Source organism: Ictidomys tridecemlineatus, chromosome 1 (genome assembly GCF_052094955.1).
Source record: "Ictidomys tridecemlineatus isolate mIctTri1 chromosome 1, mIctTri1.hap1, whole genome shotgun sequence".
In the NCBI taxonomy this organism is placed as follows: Eukaryota; Metazoa; Chordata; class Mammalia; order Rodentia; family Sciuridae; genus Ictidomys; species Ictidomys tridecemlineatus.
In genome coordinates, this window is record NC_135477.1 from 187,415,325 (window position 1) to 187,428,445 (window position 13,121).

The 13,121-nt window shown below is 39.9% G+C and overlaps 1 pseudogene; it reads left to right on the plus strand.

The window, feature by feature from the left end:
- The first annotated feature begins 3,639 nt into the window (after window positions 1-3,639).
- On the plus strand, window positions 3,640-8,483 carry LOC144367275 (zinc finger protein 124 pseudogene; annotated as a pseudogene).
- Window positions 8,484-13,121: the final 4,638 nt, after the last annotated feature.

Genomic DNA, 13,121 nt, shown 5'->3' on the forward strand with positions numbered 1-13,121 from the left:
CAGTTATGGGTCCTGTGGGGAGCAGTTGCTGGCTGGCCAGCTAAATAAAAACTCCTCAATTTGTACAAAACTGGTGTGTTTTCTGAGTGACTGACCTCACAACAATTTGTATCCCAGAGAAGTTTCCAGAGAGGCCTGTGCAGGTCCATCCACTTGACTTTTGGCTGACTGTAGGGTGACATCAGATTTTCAAGTCACCACTGACATGGCAATTGTATGTCACCTTGGCCCATGCCGAGTGGTTTTAATTGGATTTCTTAAAAAAAAAAATCCTTATCTTCCAAAATCTTGCCTTTGAAAAGGGTCACAAAAGTCTCTCCCTGAAAAGTAATTTGAGTTCCTCTAAGGGTGTTTCCTGACTGTATTTCTTCTGCAGATAACAGGTTGTTTGCCGAGGAAAGTGACATCACCTGTCCATGTAGGCTGGGCAGGGTTGCAGGTAAATTGCTTTTTGGCAAAGAAAGCATGTGGGGATCAGCACAGTGGGCCCATTTTATAGAATTATTCTCTTTACATTGTGTTCCCACTATTGACTTCAATCCTTACCCTAAAAGACTAAGAGACAAAGGTACAGAGAAAGCACAGCTTTACTGATGATCTCACAAGATGGAATGCCTGGGGAAGCAGGCACACCCAGAGCCATTATGATCAGCATTTTATCCTCAGGTGCACAAGGTCCCCTCTACCTAACCCAGTTTCTCATTGGCCAAGTAATATTGGGTGTTCATTTTCTGGATCATCACCTGGGTTCTACTGTCTCTCATTGGGTCATTTAAAGGAATGTGTTGCCAGGCACAGTCACACATACTTGCAACCATAGTGTCTTGGGAGGCTGAAGCAGGAGGATTGCAATTTCAAGTCTCTGCAACTTAGTAATGTCCTAAGCAACTTAGCAAGACCCTGTCTCAAAATAAAATAAAACTAGAAAGAACTGAAAATTTGGCTCAGTGGTTAAACCTCCTTCAGTTAAATCCCTGGTATCAAAAAAAATTACATTTATGTATTTAAAGAAATATACCATTAGTTGTCCCCACTTTCCTTTGTTGTCTTGCAGCAGGAAAGTCTTTGTATATTGAGTGCATCTTGGCATGTACAGAGTTTTTACTTCTCCTAAACTAAAAGATATTTCTATCTCTGTTGGTCATGTTGATCCCTTCCCCTACCTCCTGTGGGTCAAGTGTAGTTCAGGTGCATGAACTCTGTATCTGCCACATGCAGAGGCTGTGGGGCTGTTTGGTAACCTCCAATTATGCTCTGTTTCCCATCAGGTTGCCTTTCCTACACCCCAATTTTACATTTAAGGCTAAATACTATATTCTGGAAATTGATCCTTGGACTTTTTATTTCTCACACCATGTATATCTCATCAGAATCATCCACACATTCATACTAACAATTCCAGATAAAGAGAAACATTATCCTACATAGCTCTATATCCTCCTACACATATAGCTGTATATCCCTTTTCTACATTCTGTTTTTGCATATTGTTATTTTATATATCATACCTATAAAATTATAGATTAAACAGCAATTGGCTGGAATAGTTTTAGCATTATGTAAAACTATGTCTTTTGAGGACATTAAAGGGAGAGAAATGATATAATTAGAATTTTTTTTTCTTTTTTGATAAGGGGGATTGAACTCAGGCTTACTGACCATGGAGCCACATCCTCAATGCTATTTTGTATTTTATTAAGAGATTGGTTCTAAGTTGTTTAGTGCCTTTCTTTTGCTGATGCTGGCTTTGAACTAGCAATCCTCCTGCCTCAGCCTCTGGAGCCACTGGGATTACAGGAGTATGTCACCATACAATCTTTTTTGTCATTTTCTTTATTTAATCAATAATAGATTGAAGTCACCATCTGGAGTTATATTCTAAAACCCATTACATTTATGCACCCTCCCACTTTCTTTGTACTACAATAAAAAGGGGACTGGGGATGTGGCCCCTGCCATGGATTCAATCCCTAGAATAGAAGAGAGAAAAAGGCAAAACAAACCAACAAAAACAACGAAAACCACCTGGAGTTCAGCTTTCAGCCTTGGACAGGTGCATGGCTGCTTTTCCACACTTGTGGAGATACAATCTTTATACATTACCCCCCCCCCCACCCCCCACTCCTTGTTCATGGGCGATTTTGTTAGGTAGCATGAATTAGGGCCAGAGTGAAGGATGTGGAAGTCATCACAAAGTCCAAGTTTACAGTAAAGAAGAAAACTTTACTTACTTTCCAGGAAGGGGTAGATACCACAGGCCTTATCTGCCCCAATTGTGCTTTTATATGCAGGCTCAATGAGCAGAGCTGAGCAGGGTTTTTGTTTCTTTCTGGTTTGACTATCAGTTGAAACCCAGGAAGCTGAGAACATTGGGTCAGCATCTGGGGGTATGTTGCTTTCCAGGCAGGAGCAGGTGGGCTTGTGGATTTTTTAAAAAAATGTAGGTGTCTCTGAATGATTGACATGGGAAGAACACATGAGAGGGGGACTCCTCCTGAGACACAAAGTGAGGTCAGTCTGTGCAATGGAGTGCTGGGTGTCAAGGGGAAAAATGAGCATGAGCTCACAGACATGTTTAGGATCCATAGATCCATGGATCCCCAAAGCCACAGATAAAAGAAAACCTTACATAGAGTATTTCCTATACATACCTTCCTATGATCACTCTTTCTATAAAACCTCAGAGTCCTTGTCAGCCCCTGAAGACAGGGCTAAGGACAGGGTTCCTTTGTCTTCTTGGTGTAGCTGCACTAGTTAAAGTTACTTTCTTGCTTTTCATCATGACCTTTTCTATTTGGTTTTGGGGTAAACAGCTGACCTGACCTGTGGGATCACCAGAGTCAGGCCACTGCCTAGGACTCCTCTAACAGTAGAATGTAGAACATGTACACTAAGCACAGACACCCAATTTATTTCCAAGGCACATTGCTGCCTTACAGGATTGCCTCCTTCCCCCATCCACCTTCTGCTGGGAATGGGACACTGAGCCAAGACACCAACACCAATTGCTTCCTTTCATAGATCAGTATAAAGAGCAGAGGCCAGGGGGTGATGAGAATTATTAAAATAATTGCCAAACTATTTGCATTTTTAGATATCATATGTGTGACAAAAGTTTCAATTTTGTTTTGACTGTGTCTTGTTAAGTTGCCTGAGGTCGCACCAGCTTATAACATTTTATATATATATGTATGTATGTGTGTGTATGTATATAAATAAATAAATATATATATATATATATATATATATATATTTTTTTTTTTTTGAGGTACTGCGGAATAATCCCAGTGGGGTCAACCTCTGAGCCGGGTCCCCAACCGTTTTTACTTTATTTCAAGACAGGGTCTCACTGTTTGCCGAAGCTGATGTGAACTTGGGCTCCTCCTGCCTCAGATTCCCCAGGAACTGTTGTTGTCATGGCTGTTCCTTTCCCTGATGAGGTTACAACCTAGGGCCTCACCCATGCTAGGAAAGCCTCTCCCTAGAGCACAGCCCAGGCCTGGAGATCACCTTCTGTGCCGGGTTCCCAGCAAAGGCTTCTTTCAGGGATTGGTTCCCAGAACAGCAAAGTGGCCCCGCCTGAAACAGGGCGGGGCCAAGGATCTGTCCCTCTAGCCTATGTTTGCCAGTGATTGGATGATGTTGTCTGTCACTCACGATGCGAAGCCGCGCCTGGAGGCGGCCCATCAGGGAGGCCGGGTGGAACTGTCCAATCAGGTGCGCCGACGGCAGGGGAGGGCGGGCTTCCGCGGCTTGGCGGGCTTTCGCGGTCTGATAGCCTTTTCTTCCTCAGCAATTCCGCTCCTGCTTTTCGGAGCCCGTAGTCCTTGGCTCGCAAGACTCAGGTGACTGCGCAGCCTGTGTACCGCGCTAGTTTGTGTGCCCGAAGGGCCCTCGAGAGGACATCGTATCCCTACGGAAAGCAGAAATGGCAAGTTAGCGACCAGGGCTGACGGCACGGGTCAGCGCCTGCCTTGAGGCCCGGAGTGCTGGTGAGCTGCGGAGCATGGCAGAGTTGGTCCTTGCTAGTGGCCCTCGTCTCTCTGTTCCCTGGTCCCGCGGGTTGGGCTGAGGGGCAGGTTCTTGAAGTCAGAAGCAGGCGTGCAGCCTTCTCCCGCCTGGCAGGTAGCCCTAGTCGCGGTCCCATGGGCCTGATGGCCGGGCTCTGTGGCTAGTACCTTAGGTCAACTGCGGACGTGCAATTCCCGCTGGTGGCCCTGGGCCCTGGGCCGTGGCTCCGAGTGTTGAGTGGGCGGCTCGAGTCCCTGCTTGCCCTCCTCACCCTGCCGGCTGTCTGCTCCTACTCTTCCACATGGGTCCCAAGTAGGACCTCAGATTGCTTTCCTTCCCCCACTTAGGCGCCTCTGAAGTGGGCTGTGGGTGCTGAAACTGCACTTGCCCTCTGCGTTCTGAAGCGCCATCTGCTCTACAGCTTTGTCAAATAGCCATTCTTCCTACTGTGTTTCCAACGGACACATCTAGAAATTTTCATTTTTCCCCTAGTGAAATATTGCAAAGCATCTATCTATCTATCTATCTATCTATCTATCTATCTATCTATCTATCTATCTGCCTACCTACCTATCTATCTATATTGGGAGCAAAACTAGGGAAGCTTTGTCAGTGACATCCCAGCCCCCCCTCCCCCTTGTTTTTTTAATTTTTTTTTTATTTAGAGATCTTCTCCCAGGTATTTTGGATGCTAGCCCCCAAAATGTGATCCTCCTGCTTCAGCCTTCAGAGTCCCTGGGATACAGCCTGTGCCACTATTCCTGGCAAGAATAACACTTTGAAAGCATTTGTTTTCTGTTATAGAATATTATACTTGAGGGGAAAGAATAATCACCTGACACAAACTGTGTTTGGGTAAAGTAAGTGTTTTAAATGAAATAAGGGAGATTGTATTGGTACTAGGAATATTGAATCTTGGGGTACATCACCAGCCCTTTTTTGTTTGTTCCTTTTTTGTTTTGTTTTTTGTCATAAATTATTTATTTTATTTTGTTTTTATTAGTTTCACATGACAGGAGAATGCATTTTTGACACATCATACATAAATAGAGTGTAACTTTCCTTTTTCTGGTTGTACATGATGTAAATTCACACTGGTTGTGTAGTCATATATGCACATGGGATAATAATATCTAGTTCATTCTACTGTCCTTCATCCCCAGCCCTTTTAAACTTTATTTTTAGACAGGATCTGGGTATGTTGCCCAGCCTAGCCTGGAACTTGTGATCCTCCTGCATCAGCTTCTCAAGCTGTTGGGATTAAAGGCATTGGCCACCCCACCTGAGGAAAATAGTTTATTTTGGTTAAAATATTAATGATGATAGTCAAACACATGAATTCATCTCATACTGAATGATGTATGTGTCCCACCCTGGAAGAGATTCATATATATATATATATATATATATATATATATATATATATATATATATATATATCCCCAACCCCCTCTATAATTCTTTTTTTTAAAAAAAATTGATTCAGGGCATTGCCAGCTTGCTTAGGGCCTCACTAAGTTGCTGAAGCTGGCATTGAACTTGAAAGCCTTGTGCCTCAGCCTCTTGAATCTGGGTGTTTTTGAAAACTCATTTCTAAAAGACACGTTTCCTGTAGCATTCTTTATCAGATTTTAGGTGATGGTTGACTGAATAAACAATAATCTGCTGTTTTTCCAGTTGCAGGCTGTTTGTTTACTTAAATCCTTTTAAGGAATTTCTGCTAATTTTTCAGTGATTGTTTCTAACTTAGAAGAGTGAAGGTTGTTTTGAACATTAAGATAATCCTGTGATGATTTTAGTACAAAACACAGAAACTTGGATGAGATCTGCTTTGTGCATTGTGTAGCCAATGACCAGGGTCTCACACTGGGATGTGAGGCCGCTGTCCTACATAAGAGAGGGAACGTCTGAAAGGGGAGTGAAGGCCACACCATGCTTGCTGTTCTCCACTGTTCTTCATGACTGCTTCATGTGGCTGTGGTGAACATTTCAGGGCTTTTGGTCATGATGATGTTCTTGTTCTGATGGTTCTGCTTGTGTTTCCACTTTTCTCTGGAGGGCAAGCTTGAGGAACACTACCACTCCCTGGAGCCATTGTCATCTTGGATGTAAATTACTTTTCTTCTTCAAAGATCAGTTGATGTATTTGTGTGAGTGTATTTTGGGGGCTCTATTCTGTTGTATTTTATGGCAGTACCAGGATGGTTTCAGGCTTTCAGTTCTATTCTATTTCATTGCAGTAGTCTGATGGTTCCAGACTCTATTCTGTCATTTTGGTGTATGTTGATCATTTTTTTTAGTGCTTATGATTTTTATAGAATTGTGTAGCTTATGGCAGTACTTTGATGGTTCCAGACTCCCTGTTGTGTCATTTTGGTGTGTTTATCTTTTTTCCTTACTGCTCCTCATTTTTGTAGAATTGTTTAGCTTATTCTATAAAACTAAATTTCCACTGGGTGCAGTGGTGCATGCATGTAGTTCCAGAAGGTGGGGACACTGATGCAAGAGAATCACAAGTTTAAATGCTAGCCTCAGCCACTTACGAGACCCTGAGCAACTTAGTGAGTACTGTCTCAGACCAACAATGTGCTGGGGATGTGGCTCAGTGGTTAAGTGCCCTTGGTTCAATCCCACTTTTTTTTTTATTTGCCCCATAATAAATAAATAAATAAATAAATAAATAAATAAATAAATAAGCAAGCAGGCAAACAAATAAATAAATAAAACTAAATTTCTTTTAAGCTTTTCAAAAGAGTTAGTCTTTCACATTTGAATGTATAATAAATGGACTTTTGTCTACAGAATAGAGGGAAGGAATGCCTTTTGCCACCTAAATTCCAGTTTGCCTACAGCATCATTGTGATTTCTCTCCATGACATCGGCTGTCATTCATCTTTCCCTTCTGTGAAGGCCAGCTCACGATGGCTTTCTCATGGTCCCTTTCTAATCTCTGCTGATACTGTGGTGCTCAGAAAATCACATGTTTTAAGTCCTTGAGTATGGATGTATGTCAGTGGTAGGGGCACCTTCTGGTAGGTGATATTTTAGGCTGTTCCATCACTGTGCAGACACCATAGTGTACTTACGTTGTACTTGTGGTGGCCTGTTTCACACCCAAACTGTGTTGGATAGGTGAGGATTTGGGTCTGCAAACCTGCTGATTTACCTCACCCTGGAAGTGCTCCCATGTTTGGTTTATTTATACCAGCATCATTACAGGCATGAGGAATCTCTTTCACAAAGACAACCATTGCACATGTGGCCTATCTTTGTTCAAAGTGCCCTTGAGCAGAACATGGCTGTGTGGCACGTGACTGTACCTTATGCTAGTGAACTGGCTACTGTTCAGAAGAGATTGACAATCATTTGTCATTCATTATTGCTATGAAAATTAGAAAAGTAGTTTCTGCTGTTTATTAAGAAGACTGTTTTTGAGACTTATATAAAACTTTGTAAGGGTGTTATTTGGACAAGGTGATATCTTGGAGTGATTGAGTTATTTCTAAGACATGTGCTATCTTTCCACTTACCCCATTCTGCTTTGACAGTAACCACAATAAATTATTAAATTGTTGTGTTTATTAATCATTGTACTTCTTTACTAGTTGGCTAAAGTGGTTCTGGAGTAAAGTGCCTGCAAATTGTAATTATTCTCTTGGTGTAATCACACAGGATGAGCTCAGTCCCCAGTTAACACATTGTGACCACCTGTGTGAAAGATTTTCTAAATGTTTTCTGAGAGAAGCTCCTTAGTGACCCCACACCAAGAGTTTTTGCATGGGGGCTGAATATAGGCACTTTTTAAAGGAAGAAACAATAGACTTAAAGAAGGAAACAGTAGATCAGTAAATACCATGTTGCTTACATTAACTGTGTAGGCACAGTGAACCACTGTGGTTGGCAGGATCTGTTCCAAATGCTGAGTTTCCTGATTGTAGCAATTTCTTACTCAGTCAACTTTCTTTCTAAGTATAAGTAATATCGGGGGTGCTAATATCTGCTAATTGTTAGAATGTGTGTTGGAGGTGCAACCAACAAAGAAGTTAGGAGTGATGCAGGAGCTTGTCTTTCTTACTGTGAACTCATCAAAGGAAGACTGTAAAACACTCTACTGTTTTCCTTTTGAGTGACCCAATTCCAGTGTTGGAATAACTGAGGAATTGAGTGCAGTAAGGATTTGGTGGACCAAATCCTGGAGTTGATCTCGAATCCAGAGAATCATTAAACATCATGCTTCTTGAATATTGATTCCTCATGCTGTCAATCTCTCCTGGCCTCCACCATACATTTGTGGGCTATTTTAGATCTCAGTGACTCTTGAGGATGTGGCTGTGAACTTCACCCAGGAGGAGTGGACTTTGATGGATCTATCCCAGAAGAAACTTTACAGAGATGTGATGCAGGAATTCCTCAGAAACCTGGCTTCTATAGGGAATAATGATGTTTCTTTATTTAATCAAATAAAGAACTAGTGTTTATTTTGGTAATTTATGTGGAACACGAAAAGGAAATCATTTGGTGAATTATTGCAGCATAAAAGACACCTAGAATTTGTTAAAGCATTTCTAGTTCCTAAGAAGTCATAATGATTGTTCTGGATTGTCATTCTAGCAGAAAAAATAAGGAGAAGACAAGAACATTGAAGATCAGATTGAAAATTCTGGGAGCAATCTAAAGTAATCGTACTCAGAAAAGGAAGCAATGTCCTTAAGGAAATCTAAGAATGTCATATTTTTAAAACAAACCAACTTAAGGAATATGCACAACTTGAAATAAATTTATTCTTATAAGATTTTTTTAACTGGAAGTATATACTTAACTGTGACAGATATTCAGTCTTCTCAAGTACTTGACATGCAGAAAGTATATGAAACTGCTTGGGTGAATATCACTATTTGGATAATAGCCATAGGGAAGCTGTGTTGCAAAGGATTGTTTCCTTTGAATCTCTATTTTCAGGCAATTTGAACAAGTCAGAAAATCTCGCCTTTACCTGATGTTGGTAGTAATGTAAGCCGAAGACCCATGAATAAATACAAAATCATGAATGAATCAAATATTGATAATGTGCCGGTCATTATTCCAAGAAGTCTCATGGTAAACTTCAAAGGTAAAGAAGATAATGTGGGAAAACTTTCAGTGAGATTCTTAACCTGACAAAGATAAGTTTATTAGCATAAATCCATGTGACTGAATTATGTATGCAAAAGACTTCATATGTCCTTCACTCCTTCATAGGCAAATTACATCTCACTCTGAGCAGAAAAGCTACAAGCATGAGGAATGTAAAGAGAACCCACATGATTTTAAACAGTATAGGAAATCTCTGGTTTCTTTCAAAAGTGTTCATACACAAATGTCAGTACAGCCTCAAGATGGACTTTATAAAAGTACACTATTTGGGAAAGTCTTCATTTGTTCCAGTTCCATTCAAAAACACGAGGAAACTCATATTTGATGGCAATCCTATTAATGTAAACAATGTGGTAAAGCCTTTTATTCTCTCACAAATGTTCAAAGACACATGATTACACATGGTGGAGATAAACCTTTTCAGTGTAAGGTATGTGGGAAGGTTTTCATTTTTATTCTTTATTTAGAAGACCTCATTCTGGAGAGAAACCTTATGAATGTAAACAAGGTAGTCAACCCTTCCCCCCCTTTTTTTTTACTCAAAAGTCTTCAAATCACATGATTATGCACACTGAGAATGGAAGTTATGTGGGAATACACCAGTTTGTTTAGAATACATCAGAGAACTCATCCTGGAAAGGAGCCCTATAAATGTAAACAATGTGGGAAATCCATCACTAGTTCCAGTCACCTTGGAGTACATGGAAGAATGCATCCTGGAGAGAAGCCCTATGAATGTAAACAATGTGGTAAAGCCTATAACACTTTGTCTTCAAATATATGAACAAACTCATACTGGAGAGAAGCCCTATAAATGTAAGCAATGTGGCAAAGCCTTCACTCGTTCCTCTATCTTTCACTTACATGAACAATTTCATACTGGAGAGAAGCCCTATGTTGGTAAACAATGTGGAAAAGCCTTTGTTTCATCCAGTGAACTTCACTCACATGAATGAACTCATACTGCAGAGAAATCAAACTAATAGAAACAATTGGCAAAGTCTTCTGTTATTACTTTTTCACTTATAAACATGTAGAAAGTTTTCTGGGAAAAAATTCTTTGAATTTAAAATGTGGTATATTAATATTCCTTGTCAACTTTAAAGACAAGAAAGGGCTCAAACTTCTGAATATATATATAGTCCCTGGGAGTTAGTCTGGTGGTGCTCTACCCTTGAGCTACATTCCCAGTTCTTTTTTATTTGGATACACGGACTTGCTGAGTTTCTTAGGGTTTTACTAAGGAACTGAGGGAGGCCGCAAACTTACGATCTTTCAGCCTCAGCCTTCCGAGTCTCTGGGATTAGAGGTGTACACAACCATATCTGACTGAATAACTTTTTAAATATGAAAAATATGGCAAATCATTCCACTTCCCTAGTTGTCTTCAAAGCCATTTCACTCACACTTGAAAACAAAGCCCCTAAATGTTTGCTGTTACATTTTCCTGCTCTTATATGAAAATACTCATGGACAGAAGCCCTGTGAATGTGAGAAATGTGGGAAACGTTCCAGTTTTCTCCACTTCTTTTATGGACTAGGAAGATTCCTGGGAAGGGATATAAATCCCCCAAAGATAAACTTAACATAACCCTTTTTACGTTAAACTTTTTAAATTTGGATTCATCAGGTCTTTGTGCTGCAGAAAGGCACATGTGTCCAAAAAATGTACATAAGCCAAAAGTACTTTGGAAGGATATTCTAACTGGACAATGGAAAGGTCCTGACCCAGTTATTGTCTGGAATGGGGGGTCTGTGTGTTTCCACAGGGAGAACAGCAGCCTATTTGGATTCCAGAGAGACTAACTAAAGTGATATCTACAGACCAAAAAGAAGATGATCCAGCTCAAAATCCATAACACTTGATATTCAGAACCTCAGTTTAGCTATTCTTATGTCGGTGATAATGGTTTTCCTACACCTGGAGGCTAATGAACACCATTAAGGCTTATTTCAAATGTGAAAAAACTTGAGGCTTACTTGAGGGAATACCTTCAAACCCATATGCAAGTTACAAAAAGAATTTTTCTATTTTATTTTTTGAGCTCATACAGACCTAGGTTAATGTTTTTCTGAACAGCTTTATTTTTGTTTTAATCAACTGTGCAGTTTTTAAACATTGCAATGGATATTTCACCTGTGAAAAGCTACAAGGCCTTTACTGTTGTATTATGTTTGCACACTTGTGTTATGTGTTATATGTCTGTATGTGCATATGTCCATATATTAGGAGCGCTCATGAAAAAATGGATCCAAATATTTTAATTCATGTGATTTAAACAGTTTAAATTGGGTATTGTTTTTAAAGGTGAACAAATAAGGATGTTAACAGATGTGTTTATTTACTTTCACCTTTCCTTTTCATTATATTTGATAATTCTGTTCATGATAATGTAAATAATTTCCAGTATTACTGAAAAACCAAATGAGACTTCGGAATTACAGTTGCCATCATCATAACTGTTGCTGTTTCTACTGCTGCTACTACAGCTTCTGCGATGGCTGTCACACAAACTGTACAAATTGTTGCATTAATATTTACTTCAAGAAGAAATAGACATATTAATGGATTCCTCTGCTTTAAGCTGCTTGCGAAACTTACTTGGACTATGTATCATTTATATGCATTATGAACTGATACAACAAATTGTAATTAGTACCAAGGTAACTTTGCTGATGGTGTCATCGGTGGTACAATTTTTCCATAAGGAGCTGTCGATTGGCTTGGTATCATGGCATTTTGTATTCTCCCCCTTCTGCTTGTAGCAGGTTATCCACAAGTATGGCTGAGTGTGTTGGGCAGGTAGTCAAAGACGGGTAAGATCCAATTACAATGGTACCAACCTAAGACAGGAGGCTGACGATTTGAAGTCAGACCATCCAATGATGGGTAAGGACCATATGTAGTATTGGATAACCTAAAACAGGCACGGTCCCTAAGCCACATACCTGTTGTTTAAATTAAACAAAAGGGGGAGATGGTGAGGGCCATAACCAAGTTAAGATGGCGCCTGGCAGTATGCTAGGAGAAGTGGTTTCTGAGCCAACGCCAGCGAGCCATTAAGATGATGAGGATTCCTTAATGACTGACTGCTATATCTAGATGATAATTAAGTTAAGCTGTGTGTAATTATTAAGATGATGAGGATTCCTTAATGACTAATTGATGTATGTAGATGATGTTAATTGAAACAAACTGTGTATAATGAGTTAGGTATAAATACCTCTGCTGTCCTACAATAAAGCGGCTCCCACTGTTTCAACCTCACAAGTTGCTTGTCACCCCCATTTATTTTGCCCAGCCAGACTGCAGCAGATTCTCATTGAAAGATTTATGCCAAATAAATAAATCCTGTGCAAGTAAGAAATGTAAAGTCTTCAGATGTTCTAATTTTGTTCAGTTGTATGAAAGGACTCATACTGTAGAAAATCCTGTAAATAAGCAATGTGGGGCAGTATTCAACTTTCACAGTTTCCTTCAAAGACATGAACAGATTCACATCAGGGAAAACCGTTCTGCCCTTTAAAAAGTATGGTAACACTTTCAGCTTTCCAATTGTCTTTAAAAGGCATGAAAGAGCTCATTCTGAAGAAAAGCCTTGAATGTAGAAATGTGGTGAGGCTTCCAGTTGTTTCAGATCCACTCAGATTTGTTCAGACTTAAGGGAATTTTATTTTATCTATCTATCTATCTATCTATCTATCTATCTATCTATCTATCTATCTATCTAACTAGCTATTTATTTATTTTGGTATTAGGGTTTGAACCCAGAGATGTTTAACCACTGAGTGATATCCTAGCCCTTCTTAATTCTTTTTTTTTTTCAATTTTGAGCCATGGTCTCACTGAATTGCTTAGGTCCTCATTAAGTTGCTGACTCTCACTTTGAACTTGTGATCCTCCTGCATTAATCTACTGGGCCTTTGGAATTACAGTCATGTACTGCTTTGAGCAAATGAATGAGCTATTTCTTGAG